This window comes from Marmota flaviventris, chromosome 1, assembly GCF_047511675.1.
Source record: "Marmota flaviventris isolate mMarFla1 chromosome 1, mMarFla1.hap1, whole genome shotgun sequence".
NCBI lineage: Eukaryota > Metazoa > Chordata > Mammalia > Rodentia > Sciuridae > Marmota > Marmota flaviventris.
Window position 1 is genome coordinate 49,463,215 of NC_092498.1, and position 25,428 is coordinate 49,488,642.

At 33.8% G+C, this 25,428-nt stretch overlaps 1 protein-coding gene across 3 annotated transcripts in view; it reads right to left on the reverse strand.

Moving 5' to 3' along the window:
* The window catches only part of Cadps2 (calcium dependent secretion activator 2), a 527,786-nt gene that overhangs the window by 177,283 nt on the left and 325,075 nt on the right, over positions 1–25,428 (reverse strand). The gene's annotated exons all lie outside the window — the stretch shown is intronic.

Consider the following 25,428-nt stretch of genomic DNA (forward strand, 5'->3'; position numbering starts at 1 on the left):
GGTAAAAGAAGAGATTAAAATGTAATCCAAGGTGAGCTCATCAAGGAAAGAACTATTTTAAAATTATGTCATGAAACCACATACACATCCCTCCTACAAAAGCAAAAATAGAGACTTAATTTTAAAATTAAAGAAATATGGTAAAAAAAAAAAAAGAGTATCATGGGGCTGGGGTATAGCTCAGTGGGGGAGCACTCACTGAGCATGCCTGAGAGGATGGATTACATCCCATGGGCCAAAACTAAAACAAAACAACAAACACTGTGGCTAACACAGTTTATTTAGGGGCTTAAAGTCTTCAGACCACCTCTCACAATTTTCATGGCTGAAATTTTAGCTTCTTATTTAAATAATCATCTTTTGCCACAAACCAAGCATACTTCTTGTCCCCTTTAAATAGAGTAAAATGGAGTGGAACGTTGGCTAATGTGTGGTGAAATGAATAGACACTCTAACTTGCTACCAGTGGGGGGGTAACATAAGACTGTTTTCCTGTAGCATAGCACCACAATAAGAACAGTCCTACTGTTTTAGTTTTTGATAAAATTAATAACATAGTGAATATCTCATTATATAATAACTAAAAAGAACAGAATGCAATACTACACCATCCTTAGTGATCTGAAATTTTTAAGAAATATAGATGCAAAAATGAATATTACAAAAATACTAATAACAGTATCTGTGAGTAACATAATTATGGTAGATTTAAGTTTGCTGTATTTTCTAACTTATCAGAATCAGGGAAAAAATAGAGTTACTAAAAATCAAAACAAAAACAATTGGGTTGTTGCATTGCAAACATCATCTAAATTGCTCAAATCAATTACACATTTTATTTTACCCACATAAGCTAGCTGAAGCATCTGGTGAGCTTCTTTCTGCCACTCATGTTACCCTTCATAGCATTGTTTGTGCTTTTAGATGTCATGTGAATTCATTTAATGACTGGCAGAAATATCTACCCCTCTTCTCACCTGCTTCACTGTTTCTTCTCAAGGTCCCCTTAAAACCCTTTGCATACCTTTAGTCTAGCCTCTAATATCTCTTCTCTGGTTCTAGTGATAGGTGTTCAGCTGTTCTCTTTCTGTCTTTTTCCTATATAATTTCCCTCTCTTGAAATGCACACACCTAAGTTCCTATTATGGGGTTAACAGCAATGACCTCAGGAACTAGATGCTGTGGAGATGACAGCTGTCCTCTATAAAAGCATTACCAACAAGATGTGTGCCCAGTAGCTGCCCAGCAGCCACAGAGGGCTTCTGAAAGAACCTTTGCCTGTGACCACAGTCTGCTTCTCAGCTTTTTTCAAGTGTCTCACTTGGCAGACTGCTGGGCAACCAGTTCATACAAAAGTGAATGTGAATAGTAACACAAACCATCAACACTACAAGCAAGTTAATGTGAGTTTATTGACAGTGAAGATCCTGCATGAAGAATACCAGTCAGCAGCAACATCATTCAAAATCATGGATTAATAAATTTGGAATGTATGGTTTCTCTGAAGACAGAAAGCACAGGGTTTGGTGGACACATACACATTGTATTTGGGAATGTTGTATTTGTATCACAGGAACGTGTTATGACAAACAGAGCAAGAAGGAATCGGGGATGAGAACCAAGGTATATATGTGAGTACTCTAAAGCAGTTTGGGCTGTTGCATTTTAAGGAAAAATTCAGTTGAACGTGTATAAAAGTGACAAATGATCAAACATATCCAGAAACTAATTTGTTATATAAATTTTTGCCAGCTCCCAATGCAAGAAAAATAATAACATTTAACAAAAGATTACCTGCAAAATAATGTTATAAATATTATACAGAAAATAATATAATGGTTTTTCTTCTTAATGTTTTCATATTAGATACAATTCTAATGCAAAAAAATGAACCTGGATGAAATACAACAGCAAAATAACCATACCAAGTAAGAATACATTAAATTTCTCTTCAACACATTTAATTTTTTCACAATAAGCATGAATTCTGGGATCAGATACCAAGTCCCGTTCGTTGTCTAGATGCTTTTTCATGGGTATGAAAGCAGATTCTTGGCCTAACGGACATATTTAAAAACCAGAGAGGAAAGAAGAAGAAGAAAAATAGAGTTCACCAATATTGGTGAAGAGTAAAAACCCTAATAGCAATCTAAGGATCAAATGATTAGATTGTCATTAAAAGTGATGGAAAAAAACTTACTTATGTACAGGAAATTCTTACTAAATAAAACAAGTAGCCACACAGGCTCATATTTTATTCATGGGAAAAATCCAGAAAATTCAATGAAAAGTTAAACCTGTAGTCAATATCTGTCTGGCGAGCTTAAAGATGGATTTCATATCCTTTTTTATGGCTTTTTTGCCTTTTAAAAATGTGTATACTGACTATGTCTTTCTTCCTCTGTGTTCTGTAAGGATTATTAGCAGTTTACATAAAGTAAAATTTACCTGCTTTGGGTGTACAATTTGACAAATGTTTCAACAGTCATGTAACCATGAACAGTTTCTTATGGAACATTCCTATCTCCTCCAAGTTCCTTCATCCTCTATGATTAATCCCTTCCTCACAACCCCAGCTTTGGCAACTACTGATTTGATTTCTGACTTTGTTTTTCATTTCCAAAATACCATATAGTTGGAATTATACAGTACATATATTTATTTGAATGAATTCACCTCAATGTGTTTATCCATTCACCAGCTGGTGGACATTTGAATTGTTTCCACACATCTGGACATCAAAATTGAAGCTACTATAAACATTTGTGTCTTGGTGTCAGCAAATGTTTTCATTTCTATTGGACAAGTATCCAGGAGTGGGATTGTTGTATCATATCGAAAGTGTATGATGGATTTTATAAGAAACTGCAGAACTATTTTCTAGAGTGGCTGTACCACTTTGTACTATGACTGGCAATATGAGAGGACATCTTACCTTTTTAATCAGAAAAAATTATTATTATTTGACATTATGACTCTAAATATTTCTGACGTGACTAAGGTAAAATCTAGAGACAAGGTCCTTTTCTTTTTGTCTTGAGGACAGTGGAGAGCTCTATAGGCTTTCATGGTGAAATAGGCTTCCAGCTTTCAAAGCCATCCTCACATTGTGGAATTTGGAGCAGTCTAAATTCTCTGTAGACAAATGGGTGTTATCATTTGGGAGGGTTAGAGTGAGAGTGAGTGAGGAAAAAGAGTCAAAATCGTTTGAATATTTGGTAATCATCAGTTAATCAGTTTATTAGATAACACCTGTAAAAATCAAAATGTATCCTCTCCTAAACCAACTTTATGCCTAGCATCACTACTGAATCGCTATTTTTTTTTTTTAATGTTCAGTGCTACATTTTAAATTATTTCTTTTATGGTATCTAAGGTCTAATAGGTTTTTGAAATTTCAGGAAAACATGCAAAAGTTACATTTAGCCTGACATTATAATTTACCAGACAATAAATGCTGTTCCTTATGCTTACTAAAAATTGAGTTATTCTATACAGACTGTATCTATATCTATAACCAATATTTAGAGAATTTGTGCATAATAAGTTGAATTGACTTCAAACAGTCATAAATATAATTTGATCTTTCTTTTATGATTTAGAAAGACCCTATAGTAATCTCAGAGTCATTATAATAAACATCAATTTTAACTGAATACTGTGGGGGAAAAATGCAGCCAATAGGAGTAAATCCACTTATCTGATATATGATGGAAATAGCACTAATTAAGCAGATTCTTTATGGCTATTTATTTGTCATTTACTTTGTGTTTCATGAAAATAGTCCAGTATTTTTTTAAGCCTAGTTTTCAAATATTCTTGTCCTCCACATTCTAGATAAATTAGTATCTTAGTGCTTTATGAAATAAAAATCTACCAGGGGCTGAAGTTGTAGCTCAGCGGTAAAGTGCTTGCCTTGTACATGTGAGGCACTGCGTTCGATTCCTAGCACCACAAATAAATAAGCAAAATAAAACAAAGGACCATCAACAATTAAGAAAATATTAAAAAAAAATAAAAGAATCTACCAGGTAAAGATGTGGGAGAACATCATCCAAGAAAAGTGTTTCCAGGCCTAGAAGGGGACAGAACCTTGCCTGGTGGGTCTGCTCTTCCTCAACATTTTGTCATCTGCTGGGTCATTACTATACGATTGATTCATATCAAAATGTCTTTTTAAAGAATATGTAAATCAGACCTGCCAAAATATCTGCAAACTGGGTACACACACTTAACTGGGATTGAGGAGACCATCTATAATATCATCCAATAAAATGAACATTTATCAAGCAACATAAGAGGAACAGCCTATAATGAGTACTGTGAATTTCTTTCACCTTAAACAAAAAAGCAGATTTGTTTTTTGGTGTGGTGGGGCTTTCACCATTATTCATTTTCCTCAACCTATAGGATTTGGTTTTAAATAAGATATTTTTCCCTCTCATCTTTTAAAAATTCTTTTGGTGAAGTTAGAAATGGATGGAAAATGAGATAACAAATAGTAGCAGTTTTTATGATCATGACCCATTCTCTGGTACTCTATTAGAATGTTGCCCTAGGGAAAAACTCCCTAACTGAAGTTAAATTTGATCCAATAATTATTTAAGAGGGGATACGAAAGAGTTTCTTGGATACAAAAGAGATTCTAATGCACAGCTTTCACAAGCACATATTTCTGATGCTCATTTGCACAAACTATAACATGTTTTTTTCCATTGAAATATTTATACTGCATCACAATACTCATGTAACTAAAGTATTTTGGATTATTTAAAAAGAACTGCTCAGATACAATGTGAAAGTGTTTACTTCCATCAATACATCCAACTTAAGTATTAAGTTGTTCCTCTGAACCAAAAATTGCCTGCTTAACTTTAAAATCTTCTCTTCTTACACAGGATTAGGTAACAAAGCAATTAGCAGCACTGACACAATGCTTGGATTTAACACAAGAGTAAAGCCTTAAAGCATTTGGTTTCATAAGTGAGTATAAACACAGAGTAATCTTCAGGTATTAATGCCTTTTCTAGGGTTATTTCTAATGAAGAGCACTATTTGTTCCACGAAATGTGAATCATTGCTAGGAACCAAGGCATAAAACCAAGGAAATATGTCTCTATGTTTCATTCGCCTAAACTATTTTTGTATTTGTAACCAGTCTAAGGTCATATTGCATCACTGAATATCAGAGACATAAGAAAATGAACTTTAACATTTTTATTGTATATTTAAAATATACTGGTAGGGGAAAGCTCCAGAGAAGAAAAAAGAATTTTGGTGTTCACCTCTTGAATTTTCTTTAAGAAAATAGCTAACAAGTCAAAATAATTACTACCAACAAGGTAAGTAGTATATTTTTTATCTTCTGCATATTAATAGGTATGTAAGGCTATTATAATACCTTACTAAAATTATACAACATTTCTGGTATCAACATGATCCTTAAAAGCTAACTTAATAAGCCAGCTGGGTAATATACATACCACAACTGCTTCTAAAAGTTTTGCTTGTGGACAAAACTGGTCTTTAGAAAATTGTGACAGTAAAGATAAAAACTTTTCTTTAGATAAACGGTGATCATTAACAATATATATTCTAGTACCAGTAAAATGGCTTTCAACAACATATTTACTGAATAAAATAAAATTTGGTAAAAATAAACATCAAGTAAAACAAAAAATCAGCATAACTACTAGGCATCTCTTTTGCAAAATCTTAGGCAACTTACGTTTCATTATATGTTAACACTGCCAAGCTTAGAAAACTATTTAAAATGCTTGTTTTTGCACAGTACATATTTGAAAATATATTTTTTAAAAATAGACACACATGTAATATCTGTGATTTCTCTTCCTTTATGCCAAAACCCTCAGAAATGAGTATTACTAACAAAGTGATTTTCTATAAATACTGTATACTCTCTGCTGGTAAGCATAGTCAAAAAATGTTAGTGTAAATTTAAGAACTCACTTTATGATTAGTTTTAAAAACTGAGATTTAACTCATCTTCATATCATGGTATGCATGAAATAAAATCTGTATTAATTATATGGGTATAGCTGACACACTCTGCATCATGTTTGAAATAGAAAGAGGTAACATAAAATAACAAATTTAATAAAACTTCAAAAACACTTCATAAAACCTTTCTAACTTGAAGAGTGTTCAAAGAATACTTCAACACACAAAAATTCTCCAAACACATTACTAAATATTGTAGTTTAGCTTCAATTAGAGTGGTGGCATACAGTTCTAATAGAAAGGAGAATATGACAATTTATTTGCTCTGAGACCATGCTGTGAGAGTTCATGGTTTTACTTTACGATGAAAAATCATCACTAATGAATATTTGAAAAACATAATTGTATACATAAGATGGGAATTATTCAGTGCTTGGGGAAAAAAAAGGACTATTGCTTTTGGCAGATCACTTATGAGTCTAGCTTTTTATTCAATGGAACAATCCATCTACATGTTGAATGATAAAGCCTTTTCTTCTACAAGGCTTCATTTTTCAAGGAAAAATAGAGAAAGAGAAAAAAATCAATATATAGAGTAGTTGAGTCCTGGAAAGGGCTTTCTTAAAGAGAAACCTCAGTCAAGGTTGAAAGAGCAATTAATGCAGGCTCAAAAAGCTAGGCCATTCTGATAGAGTTCGGTTAACATGTGGCAGAAGTAATCATCCACTTGTGAAAATGATTTTCGGTTCATTCTCAAACACCTTTCAGACACTCATGATCCCATTTAACTGACAACAATACAGGCTATCTGTGGGCACCATTGCATTTGATGTGAAAACCAATAGGGACCAAATGCCCTCAGGCACTTGCAGTCATCCCTGCACGTTCTATGCTGCTTGCATAAAAGGAACCTTCTTTTCACTACATTCTTTTATTTAACTCCACAAGAATAAGTCTTTTTCTTTCTCTCTTCATCTTTTCTTTTTTAGTTTTGGTTTTGTTTTCAGCTCAGTATGAGAAAAGACACTGATTCGAGACAACACCGTGACCTGCACATTATGAAATCTAGAAGTAAATACTTTCCAGTTGGTCTTTATACTCCTTGAATTCTTATGGGAAAGAGGACAAGAGGTGGGGGTGCAAGCAAAGGATCTTTGCCAAACAAAATTGTGTGGCAGTCTGAGAGAAATCAGGACTGAAGAAAAACTCCAAACTCTTGCTGTCAAGCAAGAAGTTAAATGTTTGTGCGGTGTACAGAGGTGACTTGTAACAGCAAACTTGAATGAAATGAGAATCCTTCACTTATTGTAGACATCACATAGTAACGTAAAAACCATCATTTTTCTTTTTTAAAAGTTTCATCTTCTGCTACTTATATGTCAGATAAATTTCAGTGGATATCATCATTATCAGATAAGTATAATAGTTAAGGTATAAAAACAATCTTAAAAATTGGTTTGCTGAAGAACAATCTAGAATATGAATAGAGGCAATTGTCAAGATAAGACCACAGCCCCATTCCACCCTTAGACATTAAGAACTGTAGCTGATCATTCTTGAAGGGAACATTCTAATACTCAATATGAAGTGAATGCCCTGACATCTAGACACAAAGCTAACTGGGAACACTAGGTAAGTGTTCTAAGGAAGTAATTTTAAATAGCTAAACACAAGCCAAATAATACAACCAAGTCACAATGAATGGCCAAATCTAGAAAGATATTTTCCTGATACTTCTCTTTGACAATTGGCCTTTGGCATTCTTTTATAATTCAATTATCAGAAAAAAGTATCCTAATACCTATTTTTAAGGGCCCATGATCTCTCCTATGATTATATTTATAAAACTATGTAAAAATCACATTTTTAAGAATTTATTTTTTAAGTGGACAAAACATATATATTTATGGTGTACAGCATGCTTTGAAATACATGTACCCTGTAGAAGGGCTAAATGAAATTAATATATGCATTGGCTCGATAAACTCTACCCCAGAAAGTATAATATGCAAAAGCATGGTTTCATGTTGTACCTCAATTTACATGCTCTTAAAGTTTTTTTCTTTCATCTGTAGGAGCTTCACTACTTTGTTAAAAATTAAAGAAAATTAATGGGTTTTCCAAACCAATTACAAAATGTCTCAAAAGTGGATAAAAGAAAACATGCAAAGAGGATACCAAGCAGCTTCCTTTACCCCCACCAGGCTAACCTGCATAGTTGGGTCTATGCCCTATCCCTTCAATAGAGGACAGAACATGTAAAAAGTGGAATGTCCCCGAGGGTCTAGTTTGACACATTCCAAAGGGAAGAAGGGAAGGATATTCTAAACCACTTGGCAAAAAGACTCTGAACACCTGATAATTAGATGGAAATGATTCACTTATATAATCCTTTTTTTTTTTTAAAGGATCTCCATTATATTCTCCTTTCCCTGAAAATGCAAATAGTTTGGCAAGAAACAAAAGTTTTGGCAAAGTATGAATATGTTCAGGAATATGATGATGAAAAATTTCTTCTGTTTTAGGAATAATATTACCAAAGTAAAGTAAAATGATCAAATATTTTTTAACATTATATAAAATATATGTAATACCAAATCAGCACAAACATTTTAGGGCTCAAGTTTCTTTTTCTGTAAATGGAAATATCTTGTCCAATTTCTTCAAAGTGAGGATTGAAAAAAGAAATGGGCATGTGAAATGCTTATTTTAAAAACTATATTCTAAAACGATAGTCATGAAAACAGTTTGGGATTCAGTGTTTTCTACAGCATAGTCTTGGAACATCTGGGTACAAGGAGGCACTATGAGGAAAAGGAATGGGTTTGGTCGGCAAATAAATGTGGAAACAATGAGTAAAACAAAGCTAATGAGGTTCTTATATGCCAGGACTTCTAAGTGCCTATAGCAGACAAGTGCAAGAAGACACACAGGGGCAGGAAAGGTGGGACAGAAGAGCAAATTTTTTGTCTACAAAATGCAGCGTCTCTTTCTTTCTTTCTCTCTCTCTCTTTCTTTCTTTCTTTCTAGAACAGCTTTTGGAATCATGCTAACACACACTTTGGTAATTAGCTGGACTAGATTACTGCTAATGTCTTTAAGCAATAAATTTATATAAGTGAGGTTTTACATTCTGTTTGGAATGAACTATTATCTCAGTTAGAAGTAAACTATCATTTTCACTTCCACCACAATTTTGCTAGGAATTTGTAAAGATTTACATTCAAAGAGAAGAGACTTTTCTTTAAAACTTGTACTCTAAGCTCCGTGGATTATGTTTAATTCCTAAATGGTAATGTTGCTCTCTGATCTCAGCTAATGAGGGAAGGCCTGAAAAGCTCTGAGATTTAGGAAACAAATTGCCTGTGTCCATCTTCTGGAGTGACACCTTCATGTCACTTAGTTACAAAGATATTTGAACTCCTCCTGACACTCAGCATGTTTCAGAATTGCCTTCCCAACGGCTTTGTTCCACCTAAGCTATGTCACTTGAACTTCAACTTTATGCTGTGACCAATCATAATTGTAGCTAAGGATGATGAAGTTCGGGTTTAGGACTTGGGGATTGAGCAGTGAGATATTCTTGCTGTAATTCCAGCTCAGACATTGTACTGCAGTTTCCGTGTGCCCATCCCTGTCTGGCTCCCTTGTACTTATATGTTTGTTTTGATAAGCTGTCCCACAACCCAGGCTAAGCACCCAGCTTTGCTGGGATTCTTGTTAATCTTTCTCTGGAACTCTGCTCTTGCATTCTGGGCATGTTAATTGGTCGTAGACAGTTCTGTGATTGCTCACATCTACAAACTGCCTGTGCAGAGCGCCTTGGATACTTTTCCTGGCTCACGCTGACATCAAGCACTCTGCTGTACAAACACTCTCTGGGCTCTTGCTGCTCCTCCAGGTGCTTGAGTGCTGTTCCTCCTACCCCTTCAGTCTGGCACATCTTAGCTTCATCCTTTCCAACACTTCCTTTCAATGGATTTTGCTTGAGTCTCACATTTCCCATTTGTTCACCTGCCTTTCTTGGAGCAGCCTTTTCTGACACATCACAGAGTCACACTCCTCCTGTCTTACATGCACAAGGTGACATGGGGACATTTCTTCCATATCCATGGCCTGAGCTATGCCCTCCATGAGGGCCACAATCATGTCAGTTCCTCACCACTCCATCCTCATTGCCTGATACTGAGCTTCTCTATGGCATAGTCCATAAACTCTATGGCTAATCCTAGCTTGGTTATTAAGAACAAAACATAATGAAGCAAGAAAATTTTAAGCAAAAAATTATATGATATATCTCAAAAGAAGAGAAAAAGACTTGGGTAGTCTGGATGTTTCATAAAATTGCTTTTTTATATACTTAGTTGGATCAAGAAAAATCAAATAATTTTAGCAGCAGAGTGTTACCCTCAATGTTAACTTAATGCAGAAGATCAAAACAAAAAGGCAGTATGGAGCAGATGACATGAAAGTAGGCACGGAGCTTCAGAGATCCAGCACACATCACACCTGACCTCAATGAGAGGTTCCTAGGGCTTCTGCACCTCTGACAAAGTAGAATATGTCTAAAGATCCCCAAACAATTCCTGTTAGTATGCTTTTCAAAATGATCTTCTGATGTGTGAGCTTTGTTAGAACCCATTGTTGGAATTGTTGAGGGACCCGTGATTTAGTACCTCATTTCTCTGCTGGCATTCTGAACAATTTCACTAGAGACAAATGAGTTATCAGAGAACAAAATGCTATCTTCAATACTGATGGAGATAATACTGTAGAGCATGATTTACTTCTGTAAGTAGTGGGTTTCCTTACAAGGTTCAGTATCATTTCTAGACATGCTTTTGCATAACCCCGTCACAGACAGTGCTGGACAAGACAGGCCTATGCCTAGGGAGATCCTGCCCACAACACACATGTGGGGAGATGCAGAGAACAGGGACTTCCTCTAGACAACTCACTTTTAAAGGATAAATAGAATATAAAGAGCTTATCTATTCATGTCCAGTTTCTGCTCTCAAGTTAACCAATTAAGTAAGTAAAGGAAAAGGGAAAAGGTAAGAGAGAAGCAATGGGTATCCCATCATATGGAAGTAAATGATGAGGATATAGAATAATTTTTTTTTCCAAAATAGAGATGAAAGAATGAAAATAACCTGTGGGGTATTGGAGGCAGAGATTTAAGACACAGAGCAAACACAAATGATTCTCTTAGGTCTAACATCCCTTTAAGCTGCTGTGTACCCAGAATGAACTTTACTTTCCTCATCTATAAAACAGAAATAGCAATACTTGCCTTTACCACAATAGGCAAATATAATTACCTATATCTAGCAGAATGATGCACCCGAAGGGGCCTTTCAGATTATAGAGTACAATGAAAATCAAGGCATCATTATTAGTAGTAGAACATCCAAAATATATTTCAATCTAATTTTTTTGAAGGACTAAAAAATTTGGGGGTGGAGGGTTGGTGATGATTTTTTCATTTTTGTCCCTCAATAACAAAAAGTTTTGAGCTGCTGGGGGAAAAAAAAAAAAAAAAAAAAAAAAAAAAAAAAAAAAAAAAAAAAAAAACTTGAGTATACCTTTTTCTAAAATGAACCATATCTATGATTCTATGACGTCAAACAAATCACAACAACAAAAACTACCTCTTCTTACTTATTAGGCAAAAGCAATATTTCCATAGAGGACCTGCATTACTGTATGCAAGCTACTGAATTCTTTAGGCTTTTTTTTTGTATTGGGGATTGAACCCAGGGGTGCTTTATCACTGAGTTACATGCCTAGGTGTTTCTATTTTTTTTTTATTTTGAGACAAGGTTTCCTATTGCTTAGAGCCTTGCTAAGTTGCTGTGGCTGGTTGGAACTTGTGATCCTTCAGTAAGACTCCTGAATTGCTGGGATTACAGGTGTGCACCAATGTGCCTGGCTTCTTAGGTTCTTAAGAAAATGCTATTTAGCCAACCAAAACTTTCTAGACTATTACAGAAAAATATCTATTGCTGTTCAGTTTTTTCTCTAACACATATTTACTGATTTAGAGGCAAATGAATAACAAAATAAAGCCAGTAGTAAAAAGGAGCCATGTCTGACACGGTAAGGATTCAAGTTGTACTAGGTTTTTATGACATTTATTTTTATCCTGTAACTTTAATATTAAGAATTACATTTTGAAAATGTATTTGCTTAAAATCTATATCCACAGTATTTTTGTCTGTGAATGCAGGATAAGATGAAAAATGAAATCCTGATAGTTAATATAAAAAGAAAACCTTTGACATTTACACACATACTCAGAATTTCAAGTCTCAGATATTTTTGGTAAAAACTGACCTCATGATATCTGTGATTATCCATATACTATTATACATTAAAGTTTTTGTATACTAATTTGATAAAGTATCTTGACAAGTTTGATATGTCCAAAATGAACTACCACTAACCTTCTTCTAACCTTTTATTTTTACATTTTTAAAGAGAAAATGTCTTGAAGGTTATTTAATTCTACTTAAATAGTGCTGCTTTCATTACCAAGTTCTCTACTTTTCAATAGACAGCATTTTCTGTTATGGGGGAATGCTTGCGCCATCTATTGAACAAATGTATATTGCTACTTTTGTCAAAATAAGTCTATACCACCACTTCCAAAGATGCTTGTGAAGTTGTTTCCTTTAAAGAGCAACTTTGGAACAAAATCTGTTCCTTTTATTTTAAGGCACATGTCAACATAAGGAAGCTGTAACTTTTCCCCAAATAATTCTAATATACATGAGTTCAAATAACACAATATTTTTTTTCTTAATGGAATCATTTTACAGTTACACATTCATAGGCTGACGTGGATATATAAAAAAAGCAGGAAACACATAATTCAGGGGCTGGGGGTGCAGCTGCTTAACATGTGTGAGGCCATGATTCAATCCCTAGCACCAAGCATTAACAATAACTAAAATACAGTTGAGAAAAAGAAGTAAAGCACAGTATTATTCTACCATTTATATATCTCCATTTATCCATTTATATATCTATATATGTGTATATATAATGTGTATGTGTATATATATATATACATGTGTGTGTGTGTGTGTGTGTATACACAATAGAAAATAATTAAAGTCTAATGATGATTCTAGATTTTTCTCACAACAACAAAATACAGTGGGAAAAATCAGTCTTGGGAAGATCATGGACCCTAAATATCTTTTGCCTCCCCTCCCTTTTTTTTTTGTGGTACTGGAAATCAAACCTAGGTTTGATCATACTAGGCAAGCACTCTGCCCCTGAGCTACACCCCCAGCCCCCTTTCCTCCATCTCTTTATGGTAGCACAACCTAAGCAGTAGAACTGAAAAGAAATGCAGTATGTCCAGTTTCCATCAAGAACATATGTTATTCTTCCCTAGGAAAACAAAATGAAAACTTCTGTCAAAATCCTTGTCAAAATTTCATACGTAAGTAGAGAGTCTGATTAAGCTGTTAGCACATTTCTATCTGCTTTTCAATATGATGCGTGAATTATTAGAAAGTTAACAATAATTACACTGAAATGGCAATTAACTAGAAACCAAATAATTTTCATCTCAACAAAGGTTTCTCATTTCTTTCCCCTTTGCCCTACGCTTGGAGAAAAATAACCAAGAAAACAAACTTACTTCAGATAATGCAAGACCTAGCTTGGAGTTAGTGCTATTTAGTGATAATTGATTAATTTACTATTTACACTATGCAATGGAGAACAGAAGATAAGCTCCTCATAAACAATCATTATAAGGTAGGAGACAATTATGAAAAGTAAAGATAAATTATCATGGGAGTTTTAGGAGGGAGAGAGTTTTAGACAGATGAATATAGGTGAGTAAATTATCCTTCTTAGTCCATATACTTATGAACTTTATTTTGAAAAGCAATAAAAATTCTAGTAAATTAAAAAAAATTAACACTCAAGTTAGAAATAAAAAAAGTTTCCAGCTAGACTTAAGGTAACCTTATTGCACTAGCATTCAAGAAAATTAAGCTTTACTCTACCTGAAAGCAGAAACAAGTAGCAAAGTGGGGGATTATAGACTATGTTAATTAATATCTGTCATGACATATACATGGTGCACCAATACTCTTAACCATTCCCAGTGCATTTCATTGTCAATGTTCTCCTTACAACAAGTTAATTGGAAAAAATGAATTTACAAAATTCCAAGCATTGTGTTTTGTTCTTTACATGCTTTATTGAAGTTACTGTAATAATATTATCAGAGTGGCACCATTTAATGCTACAGACAACAATAAATGCATATTATAACTGCCTCTGATATTTTAATATTATAAATCAAAGAATCTGTAAGTATTAATTAGCAATATTCATTGGATAGCTATACTTTTTGACTTTGCTATAAGACTCACTTTATCATTATAGTTAATTATAAAGGGTCGGTCTTTTGCTACTACTTACATATGAACCTTTCTCTTCAGGTGGCTTCCTGTATCAATGGTGAAGGTGGTTTTGACCTGAGATCCAAACCATTCCTTGCATACTGGGGCCAGTCACATTCTGTGCTAGATAGATAGGTTGTGAATGAAAAAGCATTGGCATAGGTAAAAGGTAGTTCCCTGGTGGTGAGAGTTAAGGACCTTTATTTGGAAAAAAGTTTAAGAGTACTGCAGTAGAGAAACTTCATGAGGTGTCACCTCAGGTCTTGAAAGGAGGAGGCAGTATCACACAGTATAGACAAACAGCTCAGAATCCACCAGTAAGATAGCGAGCTTAACTGGTAGTTTCTTCTATTCTCTGTGATTATTTTTTCATTTTACTCTCCCTCAGCATAAAGATTTTTAGAAGTTCTACACTACTTAAAGTACCCCAAAAGAATCGAGGGTCCACACAGAAAAGAAAGATGACAAGGAGGAAGTAAGGCTGTCTGAGGCCTGGCAGAGTGTTAAGAAGGGTGTGAGAGAATCCCTGGTGTGGAAGGAAGCTCAGAATTCAAATTCCAGCCTCACAGTCCAGTCATCTAGATTTCTAGAAGGTTCTCCTTCTAAAACCAGTGGTCTGGACTTTTCTAAAGATAAGGGGCACTTGCTTCTGGTAGATTCAACTAATTTTAAAAACAGAGCAACCAAATTGATGATTTATTAAAAAAAAGAATGAGTGTAGTCACTACACTAATATTATACTTAGAGATTTAAAAAGTCCTAAATCTGGTCTCAGTTGAGTTTCAGTTTTTCCTAATGGTTAAAGGAGGCAATTATTGGTTTCCTAATTGTTTGAAAGGATTATCCAAAGGATTATATTACCTGGTGCACATTACATCATTTTCATAATTATAGAGATGTTAAAAATATTGCTAGCAACATTATCATGCAATCTAGACCACATCTCTGATATTATCACAATGGTTAAAGTTAAGAAATTATAGGAACTGGCTGATTTATCTACCTAATATAAAACAAATAATTTATCCCATTTTTTTTTATCTGATTAGATTTTTTTGGAAGGTGGGGGAGATGGGAATAAAAGTAACTAATCAATTAATAGTTCTAACTCATAAGCTCAGTTGTATGATCATGAACAACAACAACAAAAAAATAGCTTAAGTCTTCAGTTAACTTATTTTTTAACATAGAGCTTCTCCTAAGAAATGGATTTTCACAAAATTGCAAACATATTTTATAAGCTAACCCCCAATAAATTTCTCAACAGTTGGAAACGAAAGAGTATTTTTGCTCATTTAGTGGTTCTTAAATGTCAATAAGCAACAAAATCTTAACATGGAAAGCTTGTAAAAATGCAGATTGCTGGGTTCTACTCCCAGAGTCTCTGGTTCAGCAACCAGACCTGAGACCCTGCATGACTAATTGGTTCTCAAGTGAGGCTTCTGATCCAGTGGTTACACTTTGAGAACCATTATTTTACTCTATACTGATACTTAAACAAAAATGAAAAAACCTGAGCCATCTTTATGCATTTCAAAAGTATTTTATCTAAAAGTATGTAATTAGATTTCCCGATAGGATATGAATAATTTTTCTCACTGAAATAAATAAAGAATTTTTTTTTTCTCTTATGTTCTTAAATTTGCTCCTAGTGCCCCCAAGTGGATGAAAACATTACTAACAAGAAGGAAAATAATTCTCAGGAGGACTGGGACATGTAAATGTATCTCTGCATTTGTTAAAATGTTCAAACTGAATATTTTCAGCAAAGGTTAAATAATTAAATGCCCTTTGCCCTCCATAAAATTTTTTATAAAGGCCCATAAGTCTTGCACTTAATGTTTTATTTGTAAAACATAAACATTGGGTCAAGAAATCCCCAAATCTCTTTTAACTCATAAATTCTACACTGATATAAAGAAACAACAAATCTTATTTATAATAAAGTGGAATGTAAAGACTAGCAAAGAAACCACTGTTATTGTACGTTCTTCATCATGTAGTTCCTCAAATTTTTGATAATATTACAATAATTCACTTAGGGTTCAAGAAATGATTTGTACTTAAATAATTGAAATTAAGGCCGAGGGGCTAAATTTGCCATGGCTAACTACCCCCCTCCCCAGTACAGGATGCTGACAGTAGTCTATTTGTATCAGATCCTAAAGGAAGTTTTTCGAAGAAGATAAAATGTTCTTTCTAGGTATAATCAGTAATATCTTTATTGATATATAAGAAACAATTTATAATATAAAACACTGGTAAAGAAGCTTGGAGCTCAGAGGCTTGATATTGATTGAATCTTTTTTTTTAATTAATTCTCTTACCTGCATGGATGTATCTATCGCCCTTCCACAATTAGCATTTATATGTCTGTTTCTTCACTTTTCATTATTCTTTTAATTTCAGAAAAGGCTTTTCTATTTTAAATTTATCCCCATGGACTCAAATTTTTGTAGCCACTCATGTGGACAGTTCATTCTGCATAATAGGGGGAACACAGAATTTCGTGGCACCAATCAGTGGCACTGGCAAATGCTGTAAGGGGGCTAATGAATCCATTTACCTTTTCTGTGTTTTCTTTAGCTTGCTTATGCACATGTATTTCTCATACGAAATACCCAGTAAAGTCTCATGTTATTTTATGCCAATTAACAAATTGCTAACATGTCATGTTAATAAAAAAAGCAATTGACCTAAGTAGAAGGGCTAATTAAATGGAGTAAGATAATTAAACGATTCTCAATATGTAATCAAAAATTATGGCTGGAAGTGTTTCACAATGTTGTCTTTTTGTTTTCAAGTATCTGCCTATCTGCAAAATTCTAATCAGTGTATCCATATGCATAAAAGACAGATCCAGTGCAGATGTTAATTTGTTGCATGATAGAAATCAGGTGTTCAATTACAAATAATGGGGTGTATGAGAGAACGTCCAAGATTTCCATTTAGCGGACCGCATGCATCTGAGCCGACAAATGATTGGAAAGTATTCATATTGGAATTAGCTACTAACATGCACCCAAGGCACATTACATTCAACTCCTTTATTATCCTCATTATATAATATTCACATCTCCAGCCCAGGGTGTTACCTAATTTGCCACTGATTTAAGAATTTGAGCATTTGATGATCTAAATTCTATTTATTGTACCTGAATTCTTTTAAAAGGATGATTTTGATTCTTATCTAATCAGGAGGGATTTTGTTTCTGAATCTTACATTTAAGCAATCAAAATCATTTGCTTTTGTAGTAAGATAAATGCTCTGTACTGGTTACCTCAAAATATTCTAAGCTTTTAAACTAAGTCTACTTTTCAACAATGACTTACACAGCATCTGAATGATATTTTGGCAAAGTAAGACCACAGAGGGGATCAGCTTTATTCACTTGTCTGAAAGACATTACACACATTTGCTTTTTATATAATTCACACAAAGCCATAAGATTAAGATGTATTCATGAATTAAAATATTCATCATGCTAGAGACTGATAGAATTCTGAGATGAGGAATAAATGTCAGACTAATGCCAAATTACTTGATCTTAAATCAATATCCTACTATTTAGAGTTTGAAAAGTAGTTATTGAATAACTAATAGGATCATGCCTCAAAAACCTCAGTGTCAGATAACCATAGACGAGGCCACAGAAAGATCATTTGATTAGATGGCAGAGTATTAATAGTGTACAGCGATGGGGATTTCATTACTTTAATAAAGAGCACAAAGAAGGTTTTTAAAAAGTTCATTACTTTTTCATTCCTCTCATTTTCTTATTTCAGTAAAATTAGATTTAATTTTAATGTGACTAAGTTCCCAACTCATTAAAAAAAATACTATTTCTCAGTATGTGGCAACTAGTAGAGTCTCCAAAATTATGCAGAAATAATTATAGGGAGAGGTAGTTTCTGTCAATCAAGAGATGAAAAATGATGACCTTATGGACCAAATTTGGCTGCAAATATGTTTTGAAAGCAAAGCACTTAAAAATACATTTTGGAATCACATAATCCTATTTCACTTCTCATGGATTTATACCAAATCACTTCACAAGGTATTTGGTGTGGTTGGCCATTGGCAGCCCTGGATTACTGTTAACTCCTACTGTGATCATGGGGGGAGAATAGTCACTGAATGACTAGGTAGTGGCTTAGAGAACAAACTCTGGAATCAGACAAACTTAAATTCTAATCATGGTCACTTACTAGCTAGATTACTTTGGGAAAATTCCTTAACCTATTTATACATTAGTAATTTATTCTGTAAATTTATATCATAGTACCTATCAAAAATTATTGTACTATTTAAAGTTCTAGGTACTTCAAATATATTTCAAGCAATTACTTTGCTTTATTTTCATGTATAGATATAAGAAGTCATATGTTGCATGAGATTGCTAAATAGCAGTATAATATGAGTACTCTAAAAAGGTAATCATCCAACAGGTAATGAGTATCTGTTTTATTTTAAAAAGTGAAAGCAGCTTTCTGGTATATTCATGACTTTTACAAAAATGGCAAAAATGTTAGAAATATCTTATGATACCTACCCACATGTATAATTGAGGAAATTATCATTGTACTACTATGAAAACAACTTAAATGCACTTAAAACTTTTTAGTAAGCTTTTAAGCAATGGGCTGGGGTTGTGGCTCAGTGGTAGAGTGCTTGCCTCCTACGCATAAGCCACTAGGTTTGATCCTCAGCACCACATAAAAACAAATAATTAAAATTAAATATAAAAATATTGTGTCCAACTACAACTAAAAATTTTTTTTTTCTAAGTTTTTAAGCAAATTAAAGATCTTGTTTTATAGGCAGGTTGAACCTAATATCAGTGCAGGTAACTTATGCTCCCTGGGGACTTTTGCAACTTTAAATGATTGGGTTATAGTCTTAATAAAAATTCTATTGTAAAAGTCTTACTCTCATTTTCTCAACTGTTATTTGAGAACAAAGGAGAATAACAAGACATTAGAGAAAATCCTAGATTATTAGCACCAGAAACAAAATTAAGTACTTGAGTTTCTATAGCACAATATATTTAAATTAGAAATGCTACATATTTTATCAGAATGTATGACATTCAAAGGTACATTACACAATTCAGAGTGGACATTTATGTAGGCAGGAGTGGAACAGAAGATGAGACCAGGAATGAAATGGTTAAAGAGGAAAACAAAGGTGAGGCTCATACTAGTGTGAGATGAAATGAGGATGTGAACATTTAATTTTCTGGGCCCCAAACCTAGAGAAACAAATAAGGCAACAAGGCACACTTATCAATAGCCTCCTAAATACAGCTGTGCAACAAGTTATACAGGAGAAAAACTGGAGTGTTTTAAAGTTTGAAACATTTAAATGTAAATCTTAAAACCATGGGCCAGATATGAGGCATGACGTCAATTTCATGCAATGATTGCACAATAGAAAAGCTTTTTCTTTTTTTCAATTTTCATGCTTTCACTTTTATCAATATGTCCTTAATTTTGAGGAAACATGAAATAATGGTTTTAGTTAACTGTGTATTCAAAACATTTCAATCAAACATTGCATTTGATTTATTTACTTTTTTTTATAAGTTTAAAGCCCTTTCAAGTAGATGTTCTTTTCCATTAATTTTAGTAAATATTTGATATTAACCTAGAATTTTAAGATCTCCTAAATCATGACTATATTTACAAAAGTTGTCATGTAGTATTAACAAAACTTGTAATTTATACATTACACTGTAATCATATGTTGACATTTTTATTTGTACAAGATATTCCCAAACTGTGATAAATGCAGAAACAAAATAATGGGAAAAAAATACCCCAGAAATCTGAAAGCAGTTTAGGAATATAACTTAGTATTATAGCAATTTTAAAAACAACTAAGTTTTAAAATGTTGTGAACTCATTCTTTCAAGTTTAATAATCCAATAAAAATTCAATTGTATCAAATTAAAGAAACATTTAAAATTTTATGATTGTTAACCTTTTTTAACCATAAATCATTTTAACAAACTCTGTTATGGGTATGTTCCTGAATTTGGAACTAAATTTATATCTCAGCTCTTACAAATATTCAAACTAATTATTTCAGAATGAATATAGAATGACACTTTAATTAGTGATGTGTCTCCTGGCAATTAAGATTCTCTTGCTTCTCTTAGCAATTAAAATGGCAAGGCATATTATTAAGGTCCCATGATTCTTCATACCTATTCCTGACAATTACCACGGGAAACATTAAAGGCAAGATTGTAGTTATAATCAATTCACTGAATATTTGGTATCAGGGTAAACATTTTCTCCTTCCTATCTAGTAAATTTTTCATTCTACTCATATTACCTATCCATCATTAAAGCAATTTGTGCTCTGTATCACAAAGTTCAATTTTTCATATTACTTGACTTATTATAACCAATTGAGTTTATATAAGTGCAAGTTGTAGGGATAATTTTAATTAGGAAATAATTTTTAACCCATTTATTCATGATATGACTTTAATGATCAGAACAATAAATAGAGGGTGCTTAATGCTGGCAGAAAAATCAGTGCTAAAAATATGAATCATCTAAAATTACTGTAAAGTGAATATATTAATATAACAAAGACGTATGCAGAGAAACAAAGATATATGGACAAATTGTTGATACTGCAGGTGAGGATGGAGGAAAAGAAGAGATGCATTTTGAACTTTCTGTATTCTCTGTTGATATATAATCACAAAAGTTAACTCATGTATCTAAGTATATTTTTAAAGTGGTATTATCAGATGACTTTTTTGATGCTTCTCTGATAATTCTAGTTTTAATGAAATATGTATTACTACTGTACTAAGAAAACATCTCAATGTTACATGGAAAATACATGAATAATATAAAATTGAAACATGGTGTTCATTTGTAAATCAGTTTATTTTAAATTGATGTAAGAGTCATAAATTTATCAGTAATCTTTTAGTAGTATATATTTTGTATCTATAGCTAGCAAGGTTTTAGGCACTTCAGTGATATTGACTCACTTCACTCTTATAGCACCTTTTGAAACAGGTGATTAGCATATTTCATTTTTCAGATGAAGAAGTAAGGTGCAGGAAAGTTTTAGGAACTTGCCTTAGAATCATCCAGCTAGATAAAGCTAAAATTAGGCATTCAGGTTGCACATTCCAGGCACTTCAATGAAGCTATACTACTAAGTACTTCAGTAAGTTTTAATTATTTTCCAATTCATTTAAAGAATTATTCACACATTTCAGCATAAGCATACCTCTTTTCTCTCAGATACACCATTTAGTAAGTCTAAGGGTTAGATTTTGGGGGAATAACACATGGTTAGTTATAACTAAGTGCAAAACTAGAAGGTGTAAACAGGTTCTGTAAGATGTTCACGATTGTATGGCTAAAGTATTTTAAGAATCATAAATTTATTCATATTCTTTCAGTAGTCTCAATCTTATCATTGGCTTTCCTGTTTTATCGTGTTATGGTGTGGATGTGAGGTGTCCCCCAAAAGCTCACGTGTGACACGATGCAAGAAAGTTTGGGGGAGAAACAATTGGGTTATAGTCTTAATCTAATCAGTGAATTAATCCTTGATGGGATTAAGTGACTGGAGGCAAGTGGGGTGTGGCTAGAGGAAGTGGTTCATGGTGGACATGGTTATGGGATATATATTTTGTATCTGGAGAGTGGCGTCTCTTTCTCTCTGCTTCCTGATCACCATGTGAGCTGCTTCCCTCTGCCACACTCTTCCTTCATGATGTTCAGCTTCACTTCAAGCCTGAGGAATGGAACCAGCTGCCTATGAATTGAGACCTCTGAAATCATGAGACCTTAAATAAATTTTTCCTCCGCTATACTTGTGCTGGTTGCTATTTAGTAAGTCTAAGGGTTAGATTTTTAAGGGAATAACACATAGTCACAGTGTTGAAAAAGCTGACTAAAAACATCCTGGCTGTCTCACTTCCATGTTGTGCTCCCATTCACTCTGTTCAATGAGTGCGTCTGTGCATGCATCATGGTCTACAGGCCAGGAATCTATCTCATCATCAGGTTCTATCAGCTTTCTTTCTACAGTATTTCACATAAGAGTGGCTGAGTTCTTTTTATCTTTCTTACATATGTCCCATATTTGCTTAGTTTAATGAACACTGATAAACACAAATGGTTCTCAAAGTGACAACCAATAGAGACATTATTTTTCAGTTCCTGTTTTCAAATACTCATTGTATCCTTGCTCTTTTACTTCCTAGAATGACCAATGAAAATTACACCCAAATGACTTGGGCAACATTCTTGTACATGGACATCTTAACACTCTTAAGAAAATTAATGTAAGTGAAAACAAGTTTTCTAACTTTTTTTGGGGGGGTTGCAAATACAGGTATCATACTTTCTTGGCAACACTCTCTAATTATCAGTTAAAATGGATTATATGTGTTACTTATATTTTTTCTCTATATGTATGCCAAATGCATGGAAGAAACAGTTGATACCTGTCATATATCATACTCTGGATTATGTTGCTTTTCCAATTTAAGTGTTTTACATTTTACAGCTTTCTTCATCTTATAAACTATGTTATTAAGTCAGCAGCTGTTCTGTTTCAGTGGGGGAAACAATTAGCTTTACTGGAATGCATGTCTCTTCTGACTGATGTCTCCTTTTAAGTATCACCATCTTTATAATAAAGTTCAATTATTTATTCATTCAAAGTTATCAATAGTCATTGATAAACATTGGTGAATAATTATTTGGTGAAACCAAGCATGCATTCACTACTTGGTTTGATGATGGTGAGCAATAAGCTCCAGCCAACAAGGGGTTAATTTTACCCAGAGAGAAACAAGAGTATGGATGGCATTACTCTATAATAGAGTGCATTTCCAGTTTCTGGGAGTACAGACTTGGGATGCCTGAGTTAGCCTGAGATGGAAATATGGTGGGTAGCAAGGAATTTTCATTTTGTCTCTTAATTTAAAAGTATGTAAGAAGCAACCATCAATCAATAACTTGTATCTACCATGTTCGAAAGCCTGTGAACAAAGTAATGCTATATAAACAGTAGGATTATTGCCTTCAGGGGAAACTACTGTAACTGGCCAAGATGGGTTCAAACATGCTACCCCCAAATATAACAAACACCTTGGCACTGAATAAATAACAGAGGCAGGAATGTCACTCTCCCCTCTCCTCCAGCTTCTCTTCTGAAGCAAGCCATAAAAGATTTCACTGAACTTCCTCCAAAGTAGGTCATAAAACCTATTATCACTAGTATGGCAATTTGTAAATCAATGGATGTGTAACTGATGTGATTCTGCAATCTGTGTATGGGGTGAAGGTGGGAGTTCATAACCCACTTGAATCAAAGTGTGGAATATGATATGTCAAGAAATTTGTAATGTTTTGAACAACCCACAATAAAAAAAAAAAAAAAAAAAAAAAAAAAAAAAAAAAAAAAAAACCTATTATCCAAAGTATCTTCCCTATATTTGAAGTAAGTTCCTCCGATCTCTAAAGACACACAGAAGAATATGAACAAATAGGCTTTGCTAAGTTTCACTCCAGCTTATTGCCTTTAGGTCACACTCTTTTCTCCTCCAATCACAATTTGTATGACTGACCATAAAAAACTTCCAGTTTCTTTGGTCTCCACTCCTGATGGCTTGTCATGTAAAACATATTTAATAAACCTGTATGTTTTTCTCTTGTTAATCTCTTTTGTTACAAGGGTGTTAGCCACAAATTTTACAATGTGTGATAAAAGAAATCTTCTCTTCTGTAGATATATGTACATGAAAATTTAAGTATCAAAGTAATATAAGGAAAAGGCAAAAAAGAGGATAAAAGGAATTTACAGAAGGAAGCATATATTGTATGACAATTGGTAAACTTGGAAAGCAGCAGTATCATAAACATTCACATTCTCAACTCAGAAATTATCCTAGATACATATTCAAGAGAAATTTAGTAACTTGGAAAAATGATCATTTAGTGGGTCTCATTAGCCTACAGCAGGTTGCACAGTTTTGTGACCTGAGCTGAGTGAGGACAACAGGGCCGATATACTTCTGCTTCTCTAGGGATGCAGCCTGTCGCCTTGTGATGAAAGAATTCAACAAGAGGTATGTGAAGCACACAAGTGCTTTCTCAAGTCTATGCTTCTGCCAAGTATGGCACTGCCCAGGGGCCAAAGTAGGTCACAGTTGGAGGGGATACACAGGTACAGGGCAAAATGCATGGATTTATGAAGCTCATTAATTGGGTCCATTTAGAAGTTTGGACTAACACTTGTATAAAGAAAATATCTTTCTAAACCAGTAATTTTGATAGCAAAATTTTGACTTAATCAAAATTTTATATATGGGAAGTTCAATGCAGCCAGGAAGGGAAAAAACCAGGGGCCTGGGTACTGGAGATAGAGGTGGAGATGAGAAGGCCAGCTGCTAGAATTGAGGACAGTGCCTAGTAGAGGGCTTCTGCCCCACTGTGCAATTCAACTATCTTGTACATTGTGCTCTAGCAAAGCTGGATGGTGTCCTTGAGGCAGAGACTATTATATAAAATGGACTCGGCAGTTCTCTCAAACCAGGGGAATGGGCAGGAAGTGGCTTGCAATTAACTCATGAAGGAAGATTAGATTAATCCTCAAGAAATAAACTAGTTTCTTGGCACATCTGTGCTAATGTGAGAAAACATGTAACCTGGTGCCAGATTGGGTTTTTTTAAGTCAAAAGAGTAGAAGAAACAGGGATGTGTTAGTAAAAGCATTTTCTGGATATATGAGTTTATCAATTTGGCTGATATCTTGGATTTAATGTTGGGTATGCAAGGCAGAAAAGGCTGAAAAGATGAGATGGGACCAGATTTTTGAAGAATTTCAATGTTAGTTTAAGAAATTTGAATCCAATTCCATATTCAATGTGGAAACACACACAGTTTTTGGAAGAGGTATAAATAGTGTTCCTAAATTCCTGAGTGGCTTGGAAAACAAGTGAATACAGGAAAATCAGAATGGAAGTTACTGAAACAGGCTTTTAGCTGT